This window comes from Jaculus jaculus, chromosome 2 (genome assembly GCF_020740685.1).
Source record: "Jaculus jaculus isolate mJacJac1 chromosome 2, mJacJac1.mat.Y.cur, whole genome shotgun sequence".
Taxonomy (NCBI): Eukaryota; Metazoa; Chordata; class Mammalia; order Rodentia; family Dipodidae; genus Jaculus; species Jaculus jaculus.
Genome location: NC_059103.1, coordinates 210,645,480 through 210,667,074, shown reverse-complemented (window position 1 = coordinate 210,667,074; position 21,595 = coordinate 210,645,480). Strand labels below are relative to the sequence as shown.

The 21,595-nt window shown below is 46.3% G+C and overlaps 1 pseudogene; it reads left to right on the top strand.

Moving 5' to 3' along the window:
- The first annotated feature begins 4,061 nt into the window (after nucleotides 1-4,061).
- Nucleotides 4,062-17,519, top strand: LOC101617010 (annotated as a pseudogene).
- The last annotated feature ends 4,076 nt before the right edge of the window (nucleotides 17,520-21,595 follow it).

Here is a 21,595-nt window from a genome sequence, read left to right as displayed (position 1 = left end):
CCCTCTTGGTCAAGGTGGATAATGCTTTTGATGTGTTGTGGGATTCAGTTTGCAAGGATTTTTTCAGGATCTTTGCATCTAAGTTCATCAGGGAAATAGGCCAGTAGTTTTCTTTTCTAGTGGCATCTCTGCCTGGTTTTGGAATTAGGGTGATACTAGCTTCATAAAAGGAGTTGGGTAGCTTTCCTTGTTCTCCAATTGTGTGGCACACTTTGAGGAAGATTGGTTTGAGTTCTTCAATGAAGGTTTGAGAGAATTTAGCTGAGAAGCCATCTGGTCCTGAGCTCTTCTTTTAGGAGAGGTTTTTTATTACTTTTTCCTCCATGAGTGTGAGGGGTTCATTGAGGTGATTAATCTCCTCTGAGTTTAGCTTTGATAGATGGTATGCATCCAGGAGTTTATCCATCTCCTCCACATTATCCAGTTTTGTGGAGTAGAGGTTTCTGAAATAAGTCCTGATGATTCTCCCCATTTCACTTATGTCTGCTGTGATCTCTCCTTTTTCATTTTGAATTTTGTTAATTTGAAGCTTCTTTTTTTTTTTTTTTTTTTTTTTGCTTGATCGAATGGGCCAGGGGTTTGTCAATCTTGTTTATTTTTTCAAAGAGCCAGCTCTTTGTTTTGTCGATTGTCTTAATTGTTTCCTTGGTTTCCAATTCATTAATTTCTGCTCTGATTTTAACTATTTCTTTCCTTCTGGAGCTCTTTGGGTTGGATTTTTCTTGCTTTTCCAGAGCCTTTAGGTGGATGGTTAGGTTATTGATTTGGGATCTTTCTGTCTTTTTTATGAAGGCATTGAGTGCTATGAATTTTCCCCTGAGGACCACTTTCATTGTGTCCCATAAGTTTTGGTATGATGTGGTCTCATTGTAATTCAATTCTAGAAATTTTGCAATTTCATTTTTTATTTCATCCACTATCCATTTATTGTTTAAGAGTGTGCTGTTCAGTTTCCAGGTGCTGTTGTGATTCTTGGTGGGTCTTCTGTTGTTGATTTCTAGCAATATAGCATTGTGATCTGATATCATGCAGGAAATTATGTCAATCTTCCTAAATATGTGGAGGCAGTCTTTGTGACCCAGTATATGGTCTATTTTAGAGAATGTTCCATGGGCTGCTGAGAAGAATGTGTAGTCTGTGGATTTGGGATGGAAAGTTCTATAGATGTCCATTAGGTCTAAGTGATTTATGGCTTTGTTGAGCTCTCTTACTTCCCTGTTGAGTTTCTATTTGGATGATCTGTCTATTACTGATAATGGTGTATTAACGTCCCCAGCTATGATGGTGTTGGTGGTTATTTCTATTTTATTGTCAAGTAGGTTTTGTTTTATAAACTGTGTTGCCCCTGTGTTTGGTGCATACAAATTTATGATTGTAATATTCTCTTGATGGATTGTTCCCTTGATAAGTAGGAAGTGGCCTTCTTTGCCTTTTTGATTATTTTTCATTTGAAGTCTATTTTTTCTGATATTAATATAGCTATGCCTGCTTATTTCTTATTCCCATTTGCTTGGTATATTGTTTTCCACCCTTTCACCCTGAGGAAGTGTCTGTCTTTAGTGGTGAGGTGGGTTTCTTGAAGGCAACAGATTGAGGGGTCTAATTTTTTGATCCATCTTGTTACCTGTGTCTCTTGAGGGGTGAGTTAAGGCCATTAATATTTAGGGTAATGACTGTGAGATTTGATTTGATCCCTGCCATATTGTGATGGTATATGTGGGTTGGTGTTTTCATGGACTTTGAAGTTTTTTGTGCCTACTCTGAGTTTGGTTATTGTGATCTACTTCTTGTAGGCATTTGAGTTTGGTTATTTGTTTCTTCTCTCTGGAGAATTTCCTGAAATACTCTCTGTAGGTTTGGTTTTGTGTTCATATAATTATAAGACTGAGTTTTGTCATGGAAACTTTTTCTTTCACCATCTATTATGAAGGGTACTTTTGCTGGGTAAAGTAGTTTGGATTGGAAGCTATAGGATCTTAGACTTGGCAGTATTTCATTCCAGGCCCTTCTAACTTTCAGGGTTTCCATTGAGAAGTCTGAAGTAATTCTGATGGGGTTACCTTTGAAAGTGGTATGCTGTTTTTCCCTAGCTGCTTTTAGGATTTTCTCTTTGGTGTCAGTGTTTAGAGTCTTAATGACAATATGTCTTAGAGAGTTTCTCCTTTTGTCCAGTATGTTTGGAGTTCTGTTGGCTTCTTGTATCTTGATGGGCTTTTCTTTTAAGAGACTGGGGAAGTTTTCTTCAATTATTTTGTTAGAATAAGTTCTCCATGCCTTTGGTCTGAATTTCTTCTCCTTCTGGTATTTCAATGATCCTACTATTAGGACGCTTAAGTGTATCCCACAATTCCCTCATGTTCTGTTCATAGGACTTTTGAACTTACTGAAATTTTTGAACTCTTGAACTGTTTCTTCCATCTTGTCTTCCAGATCAGAGTTTCTATCCTCCACATGGCTGACTCTATTTTTGAGAACTTCTAGAGAGTTTTGGACTTGTTCATAAGTTTGCATTTTCTATTACTTTTCTATGTATAATTTCCATCCCTCTGTCAAGCTCCCTTTTCACATCATTTTCTGATTTTCTTGATGATTCTTGGAATTCTTCCTTGCATTTCTTTATGTCTTCATTTAGCATGGCCAGCTGATTTTTAAGGTCTTCTTTTTTTTCTCACACTCCCTCAAATCTCTTAACTGTCATTGAACTCCTTCCATTTTCTTATCTATTAGGTCTGGTCTAGTGATGGCAGCATGCACACGATTATCATTCCTTTGTTGCTTTCCTGCAAGTTCTACCAGTAGCTTGGTCTGGGTTGCATTGCTCATAGCTTCATGTTGGTGTTCTGATACTAATGACTCTTCTATGTTTTGATTAGAGATGTTCATTGTAGGACTGGGTGATCTAACTGGATTTTCTTGCATTTGATTTTTCATGTTATTTCTTTTGCACTGTGGTTGGCCCATGACAGTATATGGGCACGTAGGTAGGTGGATCAACCTGGGCTCAACACAATGGGAATCTGAGGCAGCCTGGGGCAGTTGCCAAGCAGCCTGGCCCTTGGCTCTCACCTGCCAAAGCCACCTGATCTACTGCCTGGCTGGAGTGCCAAAGTTGCCTGATCTCTGCTTATATGAGCTCACCATCTTTTCTCACCAACCTACCCTGGGTCTAAGGACAATGACCTCAGACTCCTAAACTCTCTGTTTTCCCCAACCTATCATTTTCCAAGATGTATTCAGATTGTTTTTCTCCACTTATAAGACAAAGTCAACTGTGAATCCTAGTTGGTAGATATTCAATAAATGATTTTTTTTTAAGTGAAGAAAGCTGTTAGGTGAAGATAAAAAAGATGAGCCAGGTGTGGTGGTGCACACCTTTAACCCCATCACTCCAGAAGCTGAGATAGGAGAATGACCGTGAGTTCAAGGACAGCCTGAGACTACATACTGAATTCCAGGTCAGCCTTGGCTAGAGTGATGCCCTACCTTGGAAAAATCAATTGAGTAAGGACACTTGCTTGCAAATTCTGACAGCCTGGTTTTGATTTCTCAATACCTACCTGATATCAGATGTATGAAAGAGCACATGCATCTGTAGTTTGTTTTCAGTGGCTGGAGGCTCTGGAGTATACATTCTTTCTCTCTCTCTCTCTCTCTCTCTCTCTCTCTCTCTCTCTCTCACTCACTCTGTCTGTCTCTCTCTCTCTCTTGCTCTCTCCATCCCCTTGCAAATAAACAAATAAAAATATTGTGGGGTGGCTGAAGAGAGAGCTCAATGTTTAAAAGCACTTGCTTACAAAGCTTGACGGCCTTTGTTCAAACCCCGCCCCCCTTCCCCCCCACCCCCCCCACCAGCCCCACTTAAAGCCAAATGTAGAAAGTGGCCATGCATCTGGAGTTTGTCTGCAGTGGTAAGAGGCCCTGGATAATGAAGTGACCATTATCTATCTTTCTTTCTCTCTCTTTTTATCTCTCCTTGCAAATAAAATAATAAATGTATTAAAAATAAGAGAGCGCAGCGTCCCCTCGGCCAGCCCTCTTCTCCGAGAGGTTTCCCCCTCACCATGCCCGAGGCCGGATGCGAACCCGGGGCGGGAGCTGCGCACTCGGCGCAGGGCGAGCCGCATTACCTGCGCCAGGTGGAGCACATCCTGCGCTGCGGCTTCAGGAAGGAGGACCGCGCGGGCACCGGCACGCAGTCGGTGTTCACCATGCAGGCGCGCTACAGCCTCCGAGCCGAATTTCCTCTACTCACATTCAAACGCGTGTTCTGGAAGGGCATTTTGGAGGAGCTGCTGTGGCTTACCAAGGGATCCACAAATGCCAAAAACTGTCATCCAAGGCAGTGAAGATCTGGGATGCTAATGGGTCCCAAGATTTTTTCGACAGCTTGGAATTCTCTGCACGACAAGAAGGGGTCTTGGGCCCAGTGTATGGTTTCCAGTGGAGGCATTTCGGGGTGGACCACAAAGATATGCATTCAGATGACTCGGGACAAGGAGTGGACCAATTGCAAAAAGTCATTGATACCATCAAAACCAACCCTGATGACAGAAGAATCACCATGTGCGCCTGGAACCCAAAAGACCTTCCTCTGATGGCGCTGCCTCCCGGCCATGCCCTCTGCCTGCTCTAAGTGGTGAATGGGGAGCCGTCCTGCCAGCTGTACCAGAGGTCAGGAGACATGGGCCTGGGTGCGCGCTTCAACATCACCAGCTATGCCCTGCTCACCTACATGAGCGCACCCACCACAGGCCTGAAGGTGACTTTGTGCACACTTTGGGAGATGCACACATTTACCTGAATCACGTGGAGCCACTGAAAATTCAGCTTCAGCGCAAACCCAGACCCTTCCCAAAGCTCAAAATCTTCGGGAAGGTTGACAGAATTGATGACTTCAATGTGGAAGACTTTCAGATTGAGGGGTACAATCCACATCTCGCGATTAAAATGGAAATGGCCTTTCAGAGTGCTCCCAAAGATGCGGGGGTGCGAGCAGCATGTTCGTGTGCTGGGCCTGAGGCCCGGGTGAGGGGTCTCTGGTCTACAGGAAAGGCAAGGGAGTAGGTCAAAACTCTGTCACTGGCAGATGGAACTGCTGCTTCTTTTAGTACTGAAACGTGACTATGGACATAGTGAGAATTTATATACTCTTAGCCAAACATGCGGACATTTCAATACCACGTCTGCGTGCGGAAGTCCACTGGAGAGTTTTGTATCAGTTACAATGTGATTTGTTACAAACATGTAAAGTTATATTTGTTTTATATATTGTAATAAAGAACTATTTTTGCAAATAAATAAATAAAAATAAAAGATGAGTAAAAAAGTCTTTACCCTGGGAGAATGTGGTAATTTTAAAGAAAACTTGAAATAATGACAAAGCTTACAATCTTACCTCAATGCCAAATATTCTGGTCCATCTTACTTGCTTACCAGCAAGTCAGTCATGCATACTTTCAGATACCCATTTGGAGAACTACTTCAGAAAGGGCACAGGTCCCAGGGCCCCATCAGCCAAGTGTAAGGCCTGGAGGAAGTTACCAAGAAACCTTTGATACATCCTCTTGTGATACTGGTGAATTTTATGTGCATGTGCTTGCATGTAAGTGAGTGTGTGTGTGTGTGTGTGTGTGTGTAGATGTGCGCCCACACACCCATGCATACCAGGGCCTCTTGCCACTTCAAGCAAACACCAGATGCATGTACCACTTTTTGCATCTGGCTTTATGTGGGTAACTGGTGGATTGAACGCAGGCCAGCAGGCTTGGTAAAAAACTGCCTTTAACCCCTGGACCATCTCCCGTGCATCTGCGTTCCTTTGGCTAAATGTGTACAAATGAATTCGTCACCTATACACCACAGGGACATACGGTGAGGCCCACCTGCAGATCACTGGACAGATCCCAGCTGGAGAAAACTGATCCCGCTGTCTCCTCATGGAGGCACTCTCAGACTCCCTGCTGTCCCACATGAACTGCCCCGCTGGAGCCTGGGTGCACCACTCCACGCCGCTGCTGAGTGCTGCATCTGAGGTCAGCGTCACACTGGAAGCCTGAACTCCAAGGACAGGGACTCGGGTCTGGCCCTTGTCGGAGCCCAGGCTTCATCCTGCTCAGTAGCAGTCTGCTGAATCTGGCAGGCAGGCACATAGGAGAGAAACTCAAGTCAAGGTCATCACTCTCGGAGGCATCTCTTGGGCATCAACAAAAGCAGATAGTTTTTTAAAAGTCCAGCCACCCTGTGCTGGAGGGATGGCTTAGCAGTTAAGGAGATTGCCTGCCAAGTCAAAGGGCCCACATTCGACTCCCCAGGACCCATGTTAACCAGATGCACAAGGGGCACACTTGTCTGGAGTTCATTTACAGTGCTAGAGGCCCATTCTCTTCCCCCTTCTCCCTTTGTCAAATAAATAAATAAAAATAAAAATAAATTTAAAAAATGTCCAGTCACCCTGAAAATCATGAGCCACCTGAAGGTATGAAAGTTTTGGGGGGCATGAGTCAGAAATGACATCCAGCTTTCCCCATGTACGCTTCCCGCTTACGTGAAATTAAGTTTCACACAGAAAGCACAGGAAAATGGAGTCATTCTTAACCAATCTGTGGTATCTAGTTTGCTAAACGTCTTCCACAAGAAGGTGACCCATGCTATGCAGATGAATAACTCAATAGATGCTGTCTATTGACCAAAGTCTCCGATAAACTTTTGGGCTTGGCTGTGGCCCACATCTGCAACCTTCTCCTCACAGGTCCCTGATTCATACCCTATGACACCTGCCTTCCAGTACTTGTGACCTGATTCCCAGGGAAGGATGAGGGATCCTCAGAGAGCAAGACAGAAAGGCAGGGTGGAGGCACAGCCCAGAGGCCAGCAGGGAGGGAGGGTTCCCTGGAAGACAGATGTAAGCACAGCTCTGGGCATACACACCGGCTGTTTACCTGGCGGCCCGGCACTGTCTGTTGCAAGAGCTCCTTGCGGACAGATTGGAGTCTGCTTTATTACTCAGCAGCAGTAGGCCCTGCGGATCCATGGGGGTGAGCCTAAACAAGGAAGCCTGCCTGCCACGCCCAGGGTACACCTCTTACCCCGGGAACTTGCCCGTGGCCAATTCCTATGGCAGCTGCCAGCAGACGCTGGCTGGAAGCTGATCATGAATGTGGTGCTGGCCCAGGGAGCTGCTGCCGGTTCTGGGATCTGCTTCCCATCCTTCCTCCACTGTCTACTTCGCTGAGTTTTCCAATTCTTTCTGGGGCGTGTCTCATAAAAAGCTTTACACCGAGAAAATCAGGGTGGATTTTCACAGTATCCCTTAACCACTCTGTCCCCTGGGGCTGTCTCGCCCTATTAGCTCTGCCTTCTGCAATGCTCCAGAGAGAGCTGGGGATGGCTCATCAACACCTCTCCTTCACCTTCATGAACCTCCTCAGAGGCTCTCTGTTTGCCTTCGGACAACCTCATTAGAAGGACAGACCCACTGCCTGCAGCCCTCGGCTCTGCAGACTTCCCTCCATGATTGAGGTGATGCCAGGAGTAAATGGGGAATGGTGACCCCGACCACCTCCATTTAGCAGCCCACCCAGCTTGGTGGACGCTGTTGAGCTAGTCCAGATCCTGTGTGGAGGTCGGAGCAAACACTGCTTCCCGAGTTCAGTCCCTCCCTCCCTGCAGTGGAACTTAGAGACATCATGCCACGCCTATTTAGGCTCCAAATTTGAGGCCAATATGCAGCTCACAAAATATAGTGTGCTCATTTTTTTTCTTTGTTAATCCAACGAAGTGGTGGTATTTCTGGAGCTGGACAACTGATTCCCACCAGGATCTACATTCAGACCCAGGTTTCCCAAGGGAAAAGTTACTGCCTAGCAAACAAGCACATCTTTTTTGTGGACTGGTGACTCCATGGGCTAGCCCCTCTGCCGAAGCGGGCCCTCTGTGTGACCTCCTTCCTGGCCGGCTCCCTGTGATGTAGCCTCTGCGCTCTCTGCATATCTCGGTGAATTTGCAAAGGTCTTTTTCTGTACCTCTCCCAGTATGGAAGCAGCCACTTTGGGGACGAGAGACCACTTCTGCCTCCTCACAGTGACATGAAAGAAACCATCTCAGTCTTATAGATGGATCCCCTCCAACATATGGCCCCAATATGACATGACCACACCCTGTGTTCCTCCTCTCCACATAGAAACCCCAAGTGCTCTATCATGACTCCCTCATGGTCTTCTTGCTTATAATCTTGTCCTCTGCCCACTGCATAAATCCAATCATATGTTGCCCAGTCAAAATTGTCCATACTTAGAAGAAAGTCCAAACTTCCTAGCACAGCCCACAGGGCCCAGGCACCTCTCCATCCTTTCTCCACATCTGCACGGATCTTACCACTCTCACCTCCCTTGCTATCCTCTCTGTCCATGCTCAGTCTCACTTCTCCCCTTCCTTGGTCCTCTACAGGCTTCCTGGGCCTCTCAGACACAGCCTACTCCATCTCTCTGTTCAGGCTGCCCATGCTTCGTTGCTATTTTTCCAGCATTTCTCATTGTTATAGCATTAACATTGTCAGATGTGCTTACTTCCTTGCTGTTGTCTCTTGACCTCACTCTATGCCTCTGGCTCTCAAACTTCTCCCAGGCCATGCATATAACAAAAACCTCCTCAGCACACTGCTGTCTGGGAAAGCCCAGTTATCTGGGCTATGGGACTTACCAGATTTTCAGGGGAGGTGAAGGATAGCAGGGACTATCTTCCCTTTCTAGCCTACTTCTGATCTGAGCCTGGGGGCAGAGCTGCCAGACCACTAGCTGGGCTGAAGAGCCCACCCCACTGCTCAGTCAGGCCCTGATGAGACACGTGTTCCTGAGCCCTGGATGTGCACCCCTGGTGGCTCATGAGTGAGTCACCATCAAGCAAGCAGACAGCATCAAGCTTTAGCAAAATCTCACCCTTCAAGCCAGTTCCCAGAAGCATACAGGGAAATGGAAGGGAAAAACTATACATATAGACCCTATGTACACTGTAGCCATGACCCCAATCCAGTTATAATCATCCTGGGCTTGATTCCCTCAGACCTTCCCAGAGGAGAGCCGGGCTCCCCATCTCTCGTGCTTCAGCCCTACCAGACTCCACTGTCATTTCCCTGTCAGCCTCAGAGCACCACGCCTTTGCTTACGCAGATCTTTCTGTCTGTATCTTGGTCCTCTGTCCCTTGGGATGCATGGTCCACCCAAATTTCAAGCCTTGATTCAAAAGATACCACCTCTACCCCATGTTCCCCATCACCTCTCAGAGGCGTCACTTGTCCCCTGTCGCTTTCCTCGATGACTTGAGGCAGAACCTATCAGAGCCTCTATCCATAGCATTTCATCTCCCCTTCTTAAATGTTTCTAGAGCTTTCTCCTACTAAACTATGAGCTTCTTGAAAGCAGAACCCTTGTCCGCCAGCATCACAACAGACAGAGAGAAACAGGTAACCTGCAAGTCAGTCGCTGTCACTCAAAGGCCTCCACTGTCTCCTACTGACTCAGCGTGGAGACGTGTCTTTCTTCTGACCCCTGGCAAACCTGTCAGCAATCTGCCTATGTCTCTCGTACCACTCATCATGGGTCTTCTCTCACCATACAAGCTCCCTTAACTGTATTTTTTAATATTTTATTTTATTTTTATTTCATCAGAGAAAGAAAAAGGCACATTCAGAGACAGAATGGGCACACCAGGGCCTTCAGCCACTGCAAACGCAATCCAGACATATGTGCCACCTTGTACATCTGTCTTTACATGGGTACTAGGGAATCCAACCCCGGTCATTAGGCTTTGCAGGCAAGTGCCTTAACCCCTGAGCAATCTCTCCTGCCCCCAGAGCTTCATCTTATTTTTCTCTGTAGACTTCATCACTATCTAACATACCGTGTGGCTTATCCACCTCACTCATTCTCCATTTCCTCCTACCATAGTTTTAAGAGCAAAGGATTTCTGTCTGTTTGCTTATTATATGAACTCAATGCCTTGAAGTGCCTGAAACATAATGGGGACTGAATATTTCATGAATGAATGAAAAATGAATGAATGAATGAAGCATTTCCCTAGCGTCTAGTATTTTTCCTGGCACACAGTATACCCCTAGTTACACATTTGTTGGATGAATGAGAGAAAAGACAAATGAAAGCATGGCAAATGGAGTTAGGCTAGTAGAAGAAAAAAAGGGCACGAAAGCCTAACAGAGAAAGAGGGAGAGGAGTAAAGAAAGCGGAAAAAAGAAACAGATGCATAGGTATGGAGAAAAGGCATTGTGATTGTGTGTGTTGGGACTCTGTGAGGGACTGGGATTTTTGCATGCTGAGACTGTGTGTTGTGGGTGCTCCAGGGAGTATCTACCTTCAGCTTCCTTCTGCCAACGCAGACTTGACCAGCAAAGAAAATAGGAATGGTTGAGAAAATAAGACACTTGGTCATGAGTTTATGACTTATCTCAACACATGCTATACTCCGTCGCCTACCTGTGAGTTCTACACATGTATAGGCCAACAGACTGAAGTCCTTCTCTCAGAATTTTGCAGATTTTTTGTCCAAGAGATGTATTGCTTTCAAATTATAAATTATCTCTACAAAAGCACAACTTGTCTCCTTCCTGTCTTTTGCGTGCACCTCTATGTGTGGTTTACAGCACGCAAATCCTAAGTCCTCACACGTGCACGTCTACCGCTCCTGAGTACGTGCTCAGCAAGTAGCCAGAGAGGCGGTTCATGGTGACAGCGGAAGGCACAGAGGCTGGAAATGGTCACATCTCAGGACAGGCCTGGCTCTGCCTGTTGGTGTCTGGGATTCCCCCGTTAAAGTTCACTTAACCTGGGCTGGAGAGATAGTTTAGTGGTCAAGCACTTGTCTGTGAAGCCTAAGGACCCCGGTTCGAGGCTCAATTCCCCAGGACCCACGTTAGCCAGATGTACAAGGGGGCACATACGTCTGGAGTTCGTTTGTGGTGGCTGGAAGCCCTGGTGTGCCCATTGTCTCTCTCACTCTCTGCCTCTCTCTGTGTCTCTCTCTCTGTCATTCTCAAATAAATAAAAACAAATAAACAAACAACATTTTTAAAAAGTCACTTAACCTGATTATATATTATGCTACATCAACAACTTGGGCACTGTCTTAAGTACAAATGCTGTACAGAGTAAATAAAAAGAGAAGGTGCCTTCCAGGCTCAAAATGCCCTGTGTTAAGTAATAAATGATTTGGTCCTTCCATGTTCAATATTGTGGATTCTTGTCCCCAAAGACCTAATATGAGGATTCTGTTAGGAGTCTTTACTGTGTAGCTAGTGGCCTGCAAACATAGCAGCTGCGAACATGAAGCCCGTCTCTCTCCTCCTCTGGTCTCCAGAGCAGCCGGGTGCGCGTGACCAGGCCTGGGGTCCTGGCCCAGCCCTGCTGTCCGGGAACGGCGGCCCTGCCAAGGCTGCTTCCAGGCTCATCGGAATGGCTGTGGCTAGGGGCCTTGGCTCCTCACCTTGTTGGCTTCACCATGGGGCTTCTTAGGACATGGACACTAGCTTTCCACAGGATGGGGGAGCCAAGAGAGAAGAGGAAGAAGCAAGATGGGAGCTGCAAAGACTTTTAGTCTCAGAAGTGGCAGGTCATCAATCATCTTCACAGGCCCACCTCTGCGCAGGGAGGGAGGGATTACGCAAAGGCTCAAAGATGAACACCGGGAGGTGGGCTGAGCTGGGAAGCGGGCTGCCCCAGCACACGCACGCTGTTTCCCTTACCCCTAGCATGCAGTCGGCACGCAGAAACGTGAACTGCTTTCTGCATCGGAAAAGGAAATCCGCTAACAATAGGCATCCCCCATCACTGCCCACATGGAGGACTGAAAGCTTGTGGTGTTGATAAGCTGATTCATCTAAGTTCAACACATGTGTATTATACACCTGTTACTTGGGACCATGCCAAGGACATTCAGAAATTAACTATTGATCCCTAAACTCAGGATCTGGAGAATCAAAACTTTTTAGACTCTAGACTTAGTGTTCTTGGCCTTCTGCCGTCTTAGCATGGCTTGAAGCTTTGCTACCAGACACTTTTGATGTGGGGGCCTCAGGGGCTGTACATGCTCAGCATGCTTGAGGGGCCAGGTTTCAGCCCCATCACTAAATCAGCAACAAAAACAAATGTATCTAGAGCCAGGCATAGTGGAGCACACCTTTAATCCCAGCACTCCAGAGGCAGAAGTAGGAGGATTGCTGTGAGTTTGAGGCCACCCTGAGACTCCATAGTGAACTTCAGGTCAGCCTGGGCTAGAGCAAGACTCTACCTCAAAATTCCAAAAATAACTAAAATAAAAAGAAACGAATATTGAGAGGCTGACACAGGAGGGTTCTGCAAGTCTCAGGCCGTCTTAAGACACAAAATGAGATTCAGTCAGAAACCAGAACTGACAGTCTTGTGGAGCCCGTGTGTAAACAAAGTCCTCAGCATGCTCCTCCACAGTGCTTAGGCATTGTATCAGCTAAGCTCTGCAGATGAACAGAGAGAGCGAGTAATAACACAAATGAGGTTTCCTACACTGGTTTACGCCATACAGGCTGGGTAGCCCAGTAACGCTGTCTGCAGGCTGAGAACCCCATTGCTGAGCAGCTCATGAGGCTGGATGCCTCAGCCTTCCCAATCTCACACTGAGGGCTGAAGGACTCCTGGAGAGCCACTGGTCTTCAGTCCACAGTGGAAGGCTGAGGAAACTGGGCTCTGACGTGCACAAAGGACAGCAGCAGCAGTGAAGCTGTGCCTGCAAGAGTCAAGGGCGAGCAGGCACAGGCAGCCCTGTGCCGCCCTCAGGCCTCGTCCTCGGGGCTGCAGCCAGAGGACCATGCCCACCCTGAGAGAGGCTCTGCCTCTGCCAGCTAGCCCTTCCGGGAAATCCCTCACAGGCTGGCCAAGAGACATGTCTTTTTTTTTTTTTTTTTTTTGTTATTTTTATTTATTTACTTGAGAGCGACAGACAGAGAGAGAAAGAGGCAGTTAGAGAAAGAGAGAGAGGGAGAAACAGATAGAGAATTGGTGTGCCAAGGCCTCCAGCCACTGCAAAGGAACTCCAGACATGTGCACTCCTTGTGCATCTGGCTTACGCAAGTCCTGGGGAATCGAGCTGGAACCAGGGTCCTTAGGCTTCACAGGGAAGTGCTTAACCGCTAAGCCATCTTTCCAGGCCATGTATTTTTTAACAAACTTTATTTTGTGAAAGGGAGGGGGAATGTGTGCCTATGGTTTATCTCATGTGCACGTACCACACATCTGGAGGCCAGTGTAGAATACTGAATGTCCTCCCCACCACTGCTCTGCCTATGGCCTTGAGAGTCTCGCTGAACCTCGATCTTGCCATTTTTCATGTAGATTGCCTTTTTTTTTCATGGATGCTTGAGTTTGAAGTCAGGTCCTCCTGCTTGTGTAGCAAGTGCTCTAACCCACGAGGCCGTGTCCCCAGCCCGGAGTCCTGTCTTTTAGCTGACTCCTGGGTCATTCAAGATTGACCATCACTGCGCTGAATGCAAGGCTGCAATCCCAAGCATGCAGGAAGATGGAAATTGTGGAGGGTTTTATTTATTGGTTTTTTTTGAAGAAAAATTTATTGTCTTTATTTATAGAAAGCTCATCCCTGTACATTTATCTGTTTGTTTGTCTTTTGGGGGGCAGATACTGCCTTCCTAGTGATGCTGGATCTCATACCTATCACTGCCATTCGTCCTGAGGACTCTCACCAGCTTAACCAATGCTCCATTCCTCATCCTTGGTGTCAACTTGTATGGAAATAGCAGAGAGCCCGTGTTCCTGTGGACTAGCTGCCCCAGCCTGGCCTCCACCCTGATGATGCAATACAGGATCCCGTCTTCCGACACTGAACAAGCAGGAAAACCCCGACCTCAATGAGACCCCGGCCATGTGCAGTCACCCCAGTTGAGCCTTCTTGTTCAGAGCCAGGAGAGTGACTGTCCTGAGCTCTGCTTGAAGGATGGGAGGTCCCCAAGGAGGAATGTCCCCTTTGCCAACATCTTTCCTCACAGTCAAGGCCAACTGCCTCTGCTCTTTTTCTTGTTTCGTCTCTGGCCTGTATTGTAGGCAGTCTTACTTAGCTACTCCACTGTATGATGGTCCAAGGCCTAGGTGAACTGGTTAGTCATAGGTGCCACTCTTTGCTTCTTTGAGAGCAGATAACTCTTTGCTGTGGCAGCTGGGCGTAGTGGGGCTATTTGACTAGGAATGAGATCCCTTTGGGGCTCAGTGGTGTGTTTAAAGTGAAAGTGCTTAGGCCTTCTCTCCAACATAGGGTTTGCCACACTTTTGACTTCCTGCTTCTAGTAGCAGCCAGGGTTCCCTTCTTCCCCTGGGCCTTGTTCCTGCACAGCTGGAGAAAAAGAAATGAAATTAAATCAGAATCTTGCACTACCAAGGAAATAATCATTGAGCTTAAAAACTGAGGTTTGAATGAGCATACACAACTCATCCAAAAACCTGAACTAAACACATCCTGTCCAGCATCACCGTGCAGGCTATCTCATCACTACATGAATTACTGTCATATTTTCCAGCTGTGGTTCCTACTTCTTCCTTTGCTCCCCCACGCCCCCCCAGACCTCACTTATTCTCAACATAACAGCAGACTGACCCATCGCAATGTATATGCTCACATTCTGCTAATGTAATGAGGCATCTGTGTTCCATCATCTCCATTCCGCATTCACCTGCCCAAGCCACAGAGACCCTGACACTGTTAGGATCTGACTGTGAAATGCGCCTCGAAGGTTCATATGTTCAAGACGTATCTGTTAGTTATTTCTCCTGTCACTGTAACCAGATATCTGGCAGGGAGCAATTTTTGGAGGAAGAGTTCATTGTGGTTCCCAGCGTAAGGAGATGTCATCCATTGTGGCTGAGGAGACATGCCTGCCTGGGCATCTTGCAGCTATGGGAACATGTGTGTGAGGCTGCCTGCTCACATGGGGAATGGTCATATTCCATTGACTGTCTCCTGTTTCCCTCCTCCTTCAGCTGAGACCTCAGCTCTTAGGGTAGTTCTACCCATATTCAAAATTGTTCTTTCTTCCTATGTAAAGCTCTCTGGAGAAGCTTCTTTTTACAGATCATGTTGAGTAATGGAGACACTCAAAGTCATCAAAGTGACAAGTGAGTGTCCAGCACTAAATGACATGTCTCTATCACAAGACGCAAGGCTCAGGGCACATCACGTAAGAGGCGGCAGAAGGAATGTCCGAGCCCAAGGACGGGGAGAGCGGCTATGTGATGCTGTCTTGTGGACATGAAGTGGCCGATCCATTCATGACCTCACAGCAACTGACATTTCTGGCGCAAGCCCTGAGCAGTAGGAAGTGTTGAGCCCGTCAAGATTTCATCATGAACGAGGTGGGTAGTGGGGAGAACGACGTCAAAGTAGAAGAGCTACAAGTGGGAAAGAAGGGGTTCAGTGGATGAGGTACAAAGGCATAGGGAGGAAACCACAAGAAAATAATGGGAGGAGATTATGACCAACATACATTATGTACATGTGTGAAAATTGTCAGTAAAAAAAAGTTTTAAAAAACTAAAAACCTCGCCAGAAACCCTCTCACAGACACCCTCCGATATGCCCCCTAGGCAATTCTAAATCCAGTCAGGTTGAAGGGGAAGACCATTCATTCTAACTGGATGATGAGGGTGGTCACTTCTTCAGTGGTTAATCCCTGGATGGAGCCATAACCTAATGGCTTTATCAGGAGGTGATGGACAGTTAGACATGGGGCCTGGCGAGAGGAAGTGAGGAGTGTGCCTTGAGGCCGTATTTTGTCCCTGTCCCCCACACAGCACCACACCGTACCCCGCCGCATCTCGGTCAACCCCCAGCTCGAGCTCCCGCGTATGGTCCATGAACCCACAGTGTTGGCATTCTGTGGAAACAGAAGTAGAAGATTTCAGATCCTACCTGAGATCTCCAAACAATTCTGCCCCCCAGGAAGTGAGGTGAGCACTCTGCGCTGTTTCAAGAATCCTTCCTGGGTACCTTTAACAATGCTGAAGTAGAGGACCACTGCTGGCAAAAAGCAGTCTCCCTCTCCCCACCCCTTCATCCAAACTCAGCTCCACAATAAATATAACTACTTTTCTTCATTTCTTAAAGCTATTTTTATGTATTTATTTATTTGCAAACAGAGCAAGAGAGAAGCGACAGGGAGAGATAGAGAATGGGTGTCCAGGTGCCACGGATGAACTCCAGATGCATGTACCACTGCATTTGGCTTCATGTGGGTACTGGGAAATCCGACCCAGGTCATTAGGCTTTTCAGGCAAGTGCTTTAACTGCTAATCCATCTTTCTATCCCTTCTTCATTTTTTTAGAGGTTCTCATGTAGCCCAGGCTAGCCTCCAGCTCATATAGTCAAGGCTGACTTCGAACTCCTGATCCTCCTGCTTCTGCCTCGGCTATGCTGGGACAGGAGGCATGGCCTACCACACCTAGCTCTCTTCTTGGCTGTGGGCTGAGCAAATGGTGAGTTTGGGCCCTGGGAGGGTGGAAGCCCTCCTTCTGAGGCCTCTGAGGTGCAGTGGAAAGGCTCAGCTTCTCAGAAAGGCACCTCCCTTTCCTTTGGAAATACAATAAAATTGACATTTGGAAAGAAAAAAAAATGAGAGAAAGCAGGCCTAATAGGGAAGCAGCAATCTCCACACAGAAGAAGCTGGCTTTGGGAGGGAGTGCAGGCTGCAGTGAAGAGACTCTTGGGGCTTTGTTGCCTCGCCAAAGTTAGGCCATAAACACTCCCTCTGCTCAGCAACCGAGATGGCCTCATTTGGCTCTGCTCACCCACTTCAGTCATATAAAGAGCGATAAAGGAAGACAAGGGCGAAATAACCTCTAAATAAAAGATGAGGTAATTTTGAAGGCACATTAGGATTTTATGTGTATTATGGCTTGTGGGTGTTTTCTTTTTTTATTCAAACCTGGGGAGGGCCAATGGCTTGCCTACTAGGGGCTGTCACCCTCATAAAACCCCCTGCCCAGGAGCGCAAATGGTCCAGGGCTGGGCTCCACAGCTCAGAGTGGGAGAAGGTGGTTTTCATTGTCCCCTTGTCCCCGTGGTTTGGGTTTTATTGCACCAGTTGTTGCCACAACAAGAATGAAAATCGAAGCATCCTGTGTCTGCCTTTCCCCTCAGGCTTGTGTTCCCCAGAAGGGAAAGGCTGGCTAGAACCTTCCACAGGACAATGGAAACCAGCAAAGACTAATAGGCTAGCTGGGGGCAGGGAGCTGTGCTGGGGCTGAGACTGTTCCTTGGAGAAGAACAGAAACTCCTTTCCAACAGGCCAACGGGATTCAGGGCAAGGGTGACCCACCAGCTTCTTTTTGCAATCTCCTCTTAGGCAATGCAAGACTCTAAAGGAAGCTTAGGTACACTAAAGATCGACAGCCCTGAAACCAGACGCCAAATCTTCACGTTGCTTCTGCATCTCGTGCACAGCGTGGAGGCTATACTACACTATGTCCTGAAGCCATAGGTCGTTATAAGAAAATCCCACTGCCCGGGGTGGGAGACCTCCCAGGGAGCTGTTGGTCAGGGAAGCCCATGAGGTCCCCAAAACAATACAGTCTATAACCAGTGCTCTTGGTTGTCCCACCAATAAGAAGCTGAAGTCACCACAGGCTTCAGTGAGCTGAAAGCCTTCTCCCTGCGAGCTGTGAAAGCGCTGGGAAGTGCTGCTGGGCTGCAGAGGGAGAAATGTCATCACCAGTCTTACCCAGCAGTGGACCCTGCAAGCTGTACAACTGCCCAGCCAGTCAACATGTGGCCACAGGTGTGTATCATGGCACGTCTGTTATAGGGGTAACCAACTGTTCTTCCATTGGATTTAAAACTGCTCCATAGGAGGGGTGTCATGCCTGGGGCTGAAATCCTAATCAAAAGTATTCCTACATAAAGTGGGGCACATGTCTGGAATTTCTTTTATAAGGGCAAGAGGCCCTGATGTGCCCATTGTTTCATAAGTAAATAGAAAAATATTTTTTAAAAAAAGAAAAATGCTGGGCGTGGTAACACATACCTTTGAAACCAGGGCTTGGGAGGCTGAAGTAGGAGGATCACTGTGAGTTTAGAGGCCAACCTGGGCTACAGTGAGACTTTGCTTCAAAGAGCCAAAAACAGAAGAAAAAGGTCTGGAGCAATGGCTTTGTGGTTAAGGCATTTGCCTCCAAAGCCAGACCCTGGTTCATTTCCCCAGGACCCACATTAGCCAGACACACAAGGGGGCACATGTGTCTGGAGTTTGTTTACACTGGCTGGAGTCCCTGGTGTGCCCATTCTCTCTCTCTCTGTCTTTCTCATAAATAAACAAATAAAAATATTTTTAAGAAACAGAAAAAATATAAAAAAGTTTTTGTAGAAAAAAATGCCTATGGCTGGGGAAGTCATAGACCTTAGAGAGAAGCAGATACCGTTGTTTGGCTGAATGGATGTGTTGTCCCATCGAACTGTCCTCTAAATTTGTGTGTTTATGCCCATCAATTACAGCTACTCTTGCTTGGGGTCTGACACTTCCTTTGGCAGATGGTGGTGATTACTAGGAAGACTAAACTTGTCAAAGTGCTGAGCAGTGACAGCTGAGTGCCCAGCACTAAGTAAGATGATGAGACACGTCTCTCACACCCTCCAAGGCTCAGGCTACACTGCAGAAGAGGAGGCAGAAACACACACACACGCAAGTCTGAGGATGGGGAGGAGAGCATCTCCTCTCTCTCTTCTCCCTCTTTTTCTCTCTCTCTCAAATAAATAAATAATTTTTTAAACACAAAGCATTCTGGATATCAACAAGGCTGCCTGCATCCCTGAGCCTGAACTCAGACCTTTGCTCATATAATTCCAACACTCTACAGGATGATGAAGTTGACTCCACATTGCAGGGATGGAAATGAAAGCGCAGACAGGTATAAAACTCACTAGAGGTGGAGGATAAGCTTCATGATTCAAAGCCAAGGCTCATGATTCCAGAACTCCCCTACATGGGGCAAATATGTTGACAATACTGTGAAGATGATTGACATTCACAAAATACTTTCCATACACCAAGCATAGGTCTGCCTGTGGTAGTGATTCATGTAACTCTTAAAACCACAGGTAATATTATTGCACCATTGGACAGATAAAGAAATTGAGGCCCAAGGAGGTTAATAGCCAAGCTCACATAACAAGGAAGCAGATCATCCCAGGAACAAACCTCAAGGGGACATGCACGGGAGCCACCGCATGTTATGAAGGGCGTGTAGTCTTCCTCACTGTGCTGTAGCACCTACCACGTGCAGAGCACCCTGCTGTGCGTGTGTAATGGCCAGAATCCTGCTAAGATGCGTTCCATCTAGTTCTTATCTGCAGAGCAGCATGTAGTCTTATGAGGAAACCAAGTGCATGTGGAGAGGGAGGAAAAGAGGCAAGGGAGCCTCTAAACAGGTTCTTAAGTAAAGAGGTCTCTTTTTTTAACAGTTGGGTCTCTGGGGCCAGAGGAGTCTCTGGTTTCATTCCCAGTGATGCCCAGAGATACAGCAAGTTCCCAGAGTTCCTAGTGCAGCCAACCTAATTCCACTAGTCATAATAGCAAAACAGAGCCACTTTCTCAGTCCCATCAAGGACACAGTGCTTCTCAAACCCAGAAGAGAAGATTGTAAGTCTCCATCCCAAACTCAAAACGCAATAGTCAAGTCACTTCAAGATTTCCTTGCCATCTATGGGCACCTCTATCCTAGTATATAGCTCCTCATCCTAGCAGAGGATCATAGGAAAACAAAATGGAGCAAAAGCCAAAGTAGAAGGCACAGTTATGGGACTGTAAAATGGGAAAGAATCCAGGTGCCTCCTATCCTGGTCCCCACTCTCTGCTTGCAAGTAGTTTTGATATAATGTAGGAGGAAGAAACGTGTTAATGGTTACGGAAAACAACCACTTGTACCTTTTGTCCTTGCCTTGGGAGTATAATTGTAAAGATGAATGATAGGGTTAAAATAGTACAAACATACTTTAAAGAAAGAAGAGGGACTTCCAGTTAAGATGGCAGCATAGGAACCATGCCAAAGCAGCCTAGGGGGGAAAAAAAGGCAATAAATAAATAAATAAATAGCAAAATAAATTCTCCTATTAATAAGTGAGGTGTATAAGAAATTACCAATGGCAGAGAGAAGTTAGAAAGATCCAGAGCCCACATTGGCAGGCAGAAGCGCCCCAGCAGCGGCGGCACCAGGTCCGCAGGGCCACAGCTGCAAGGCTCGGCTTGAGCCACAGGAAAAGCCAGATGAGGGGATTTTCACTCACACCAGAGCTTTTCACAAACTCAAGAAACGTGAAGGGAAAGCAGCAGCGAACAACAGAGGAGCAGATTACAGAGGTAGAGGATCGCATGGACCAGCAGAACTAGAGCCACCATCCACAGCCTCCCCTCCCCCACTGCCAGTGCAAGCGCCAGCAAGCACCAGGGACCAGCGGAAGGGCGCTCACAGCACCCAGCACCAGAGACCAGAGCAGTGATCCAATGACCCAGCCAGCCTACTTGAACCCACAGTCACCAAAGAGGGACCCAAGCAGAACGCAGCATAACTGAGACCAAAATCACCCCAAAAGGTAACTGGCATTAAACCAGGTCAGTATCCACCAAATAAGCCTGGTATACAGGCCTGAACCAGAAGTGCTAATTGCACCTTCTATATCAGGATAAATTATAGGTTAAATGTAATGGATGGTTGGATTTGTCATTCTTAAATAAGCTATATTTTATGCTTGTTATTTGTTGCTTCTTGATTTATAGTAGCTTTGTTTCTTCTTCTGTTGTACATTAGGGAAGGGTCTCACTTGGTCATAAGCTAATTTGGAACCCTCAGCAGACCATAAATCTTAACCTCCTTGTTGACAGGATTAAGAGTGTGGGGCAGCACACACCCTAAGGGACAGTGACTTTGTTAGAGGATCTGGTTGTCATAATACCTAATCTTGCATAAATACTCTGTGCTATTTTTCATTGAATGTATATATTGTTTAAATTTTTAAATCTGCTGTATTTTGTTCCACTCAGCCTTCTTGAATACTCTCAAAGAGGCAAACCCAACACCTAGGTTCACTTTTGTAGATACTCTGAGAGTCTTAAGAGCCACACCTAGCACCTTAAGCTCCTCCTCTGAAGATACATAAAATCAGGTTGATTGATATACCTAATAATACCACAGCTAACTAGAAAATCCAAGGACAAATTAATCAAAGATGAAAAAGTATATACATTATAACATAAGAAACACCAAAAATCAAGACAATGTAAATCCACCAAAAAGTATTAATGCATCAGAAATTACCTCCAGTGAGAATGAGTTAGAGGAAATGCCTGAGAAAGATTTCAAAAGAATGATTATAAATATGCTCAAAGAAGTCAAAGAGGAAATCAAAGGAATCAAAGAAGACACAGGAAAACAATTTATTGAAATAAAGAGGTCAATACAAGGCATAAATAAGGAAATAGAAATAAGAAAGAAAAACCAGTCAAAATTACTAGCAATGAAGAACACAGTTAATGAAATAAAAAACTCTGTAGAAAATCTCACCAGT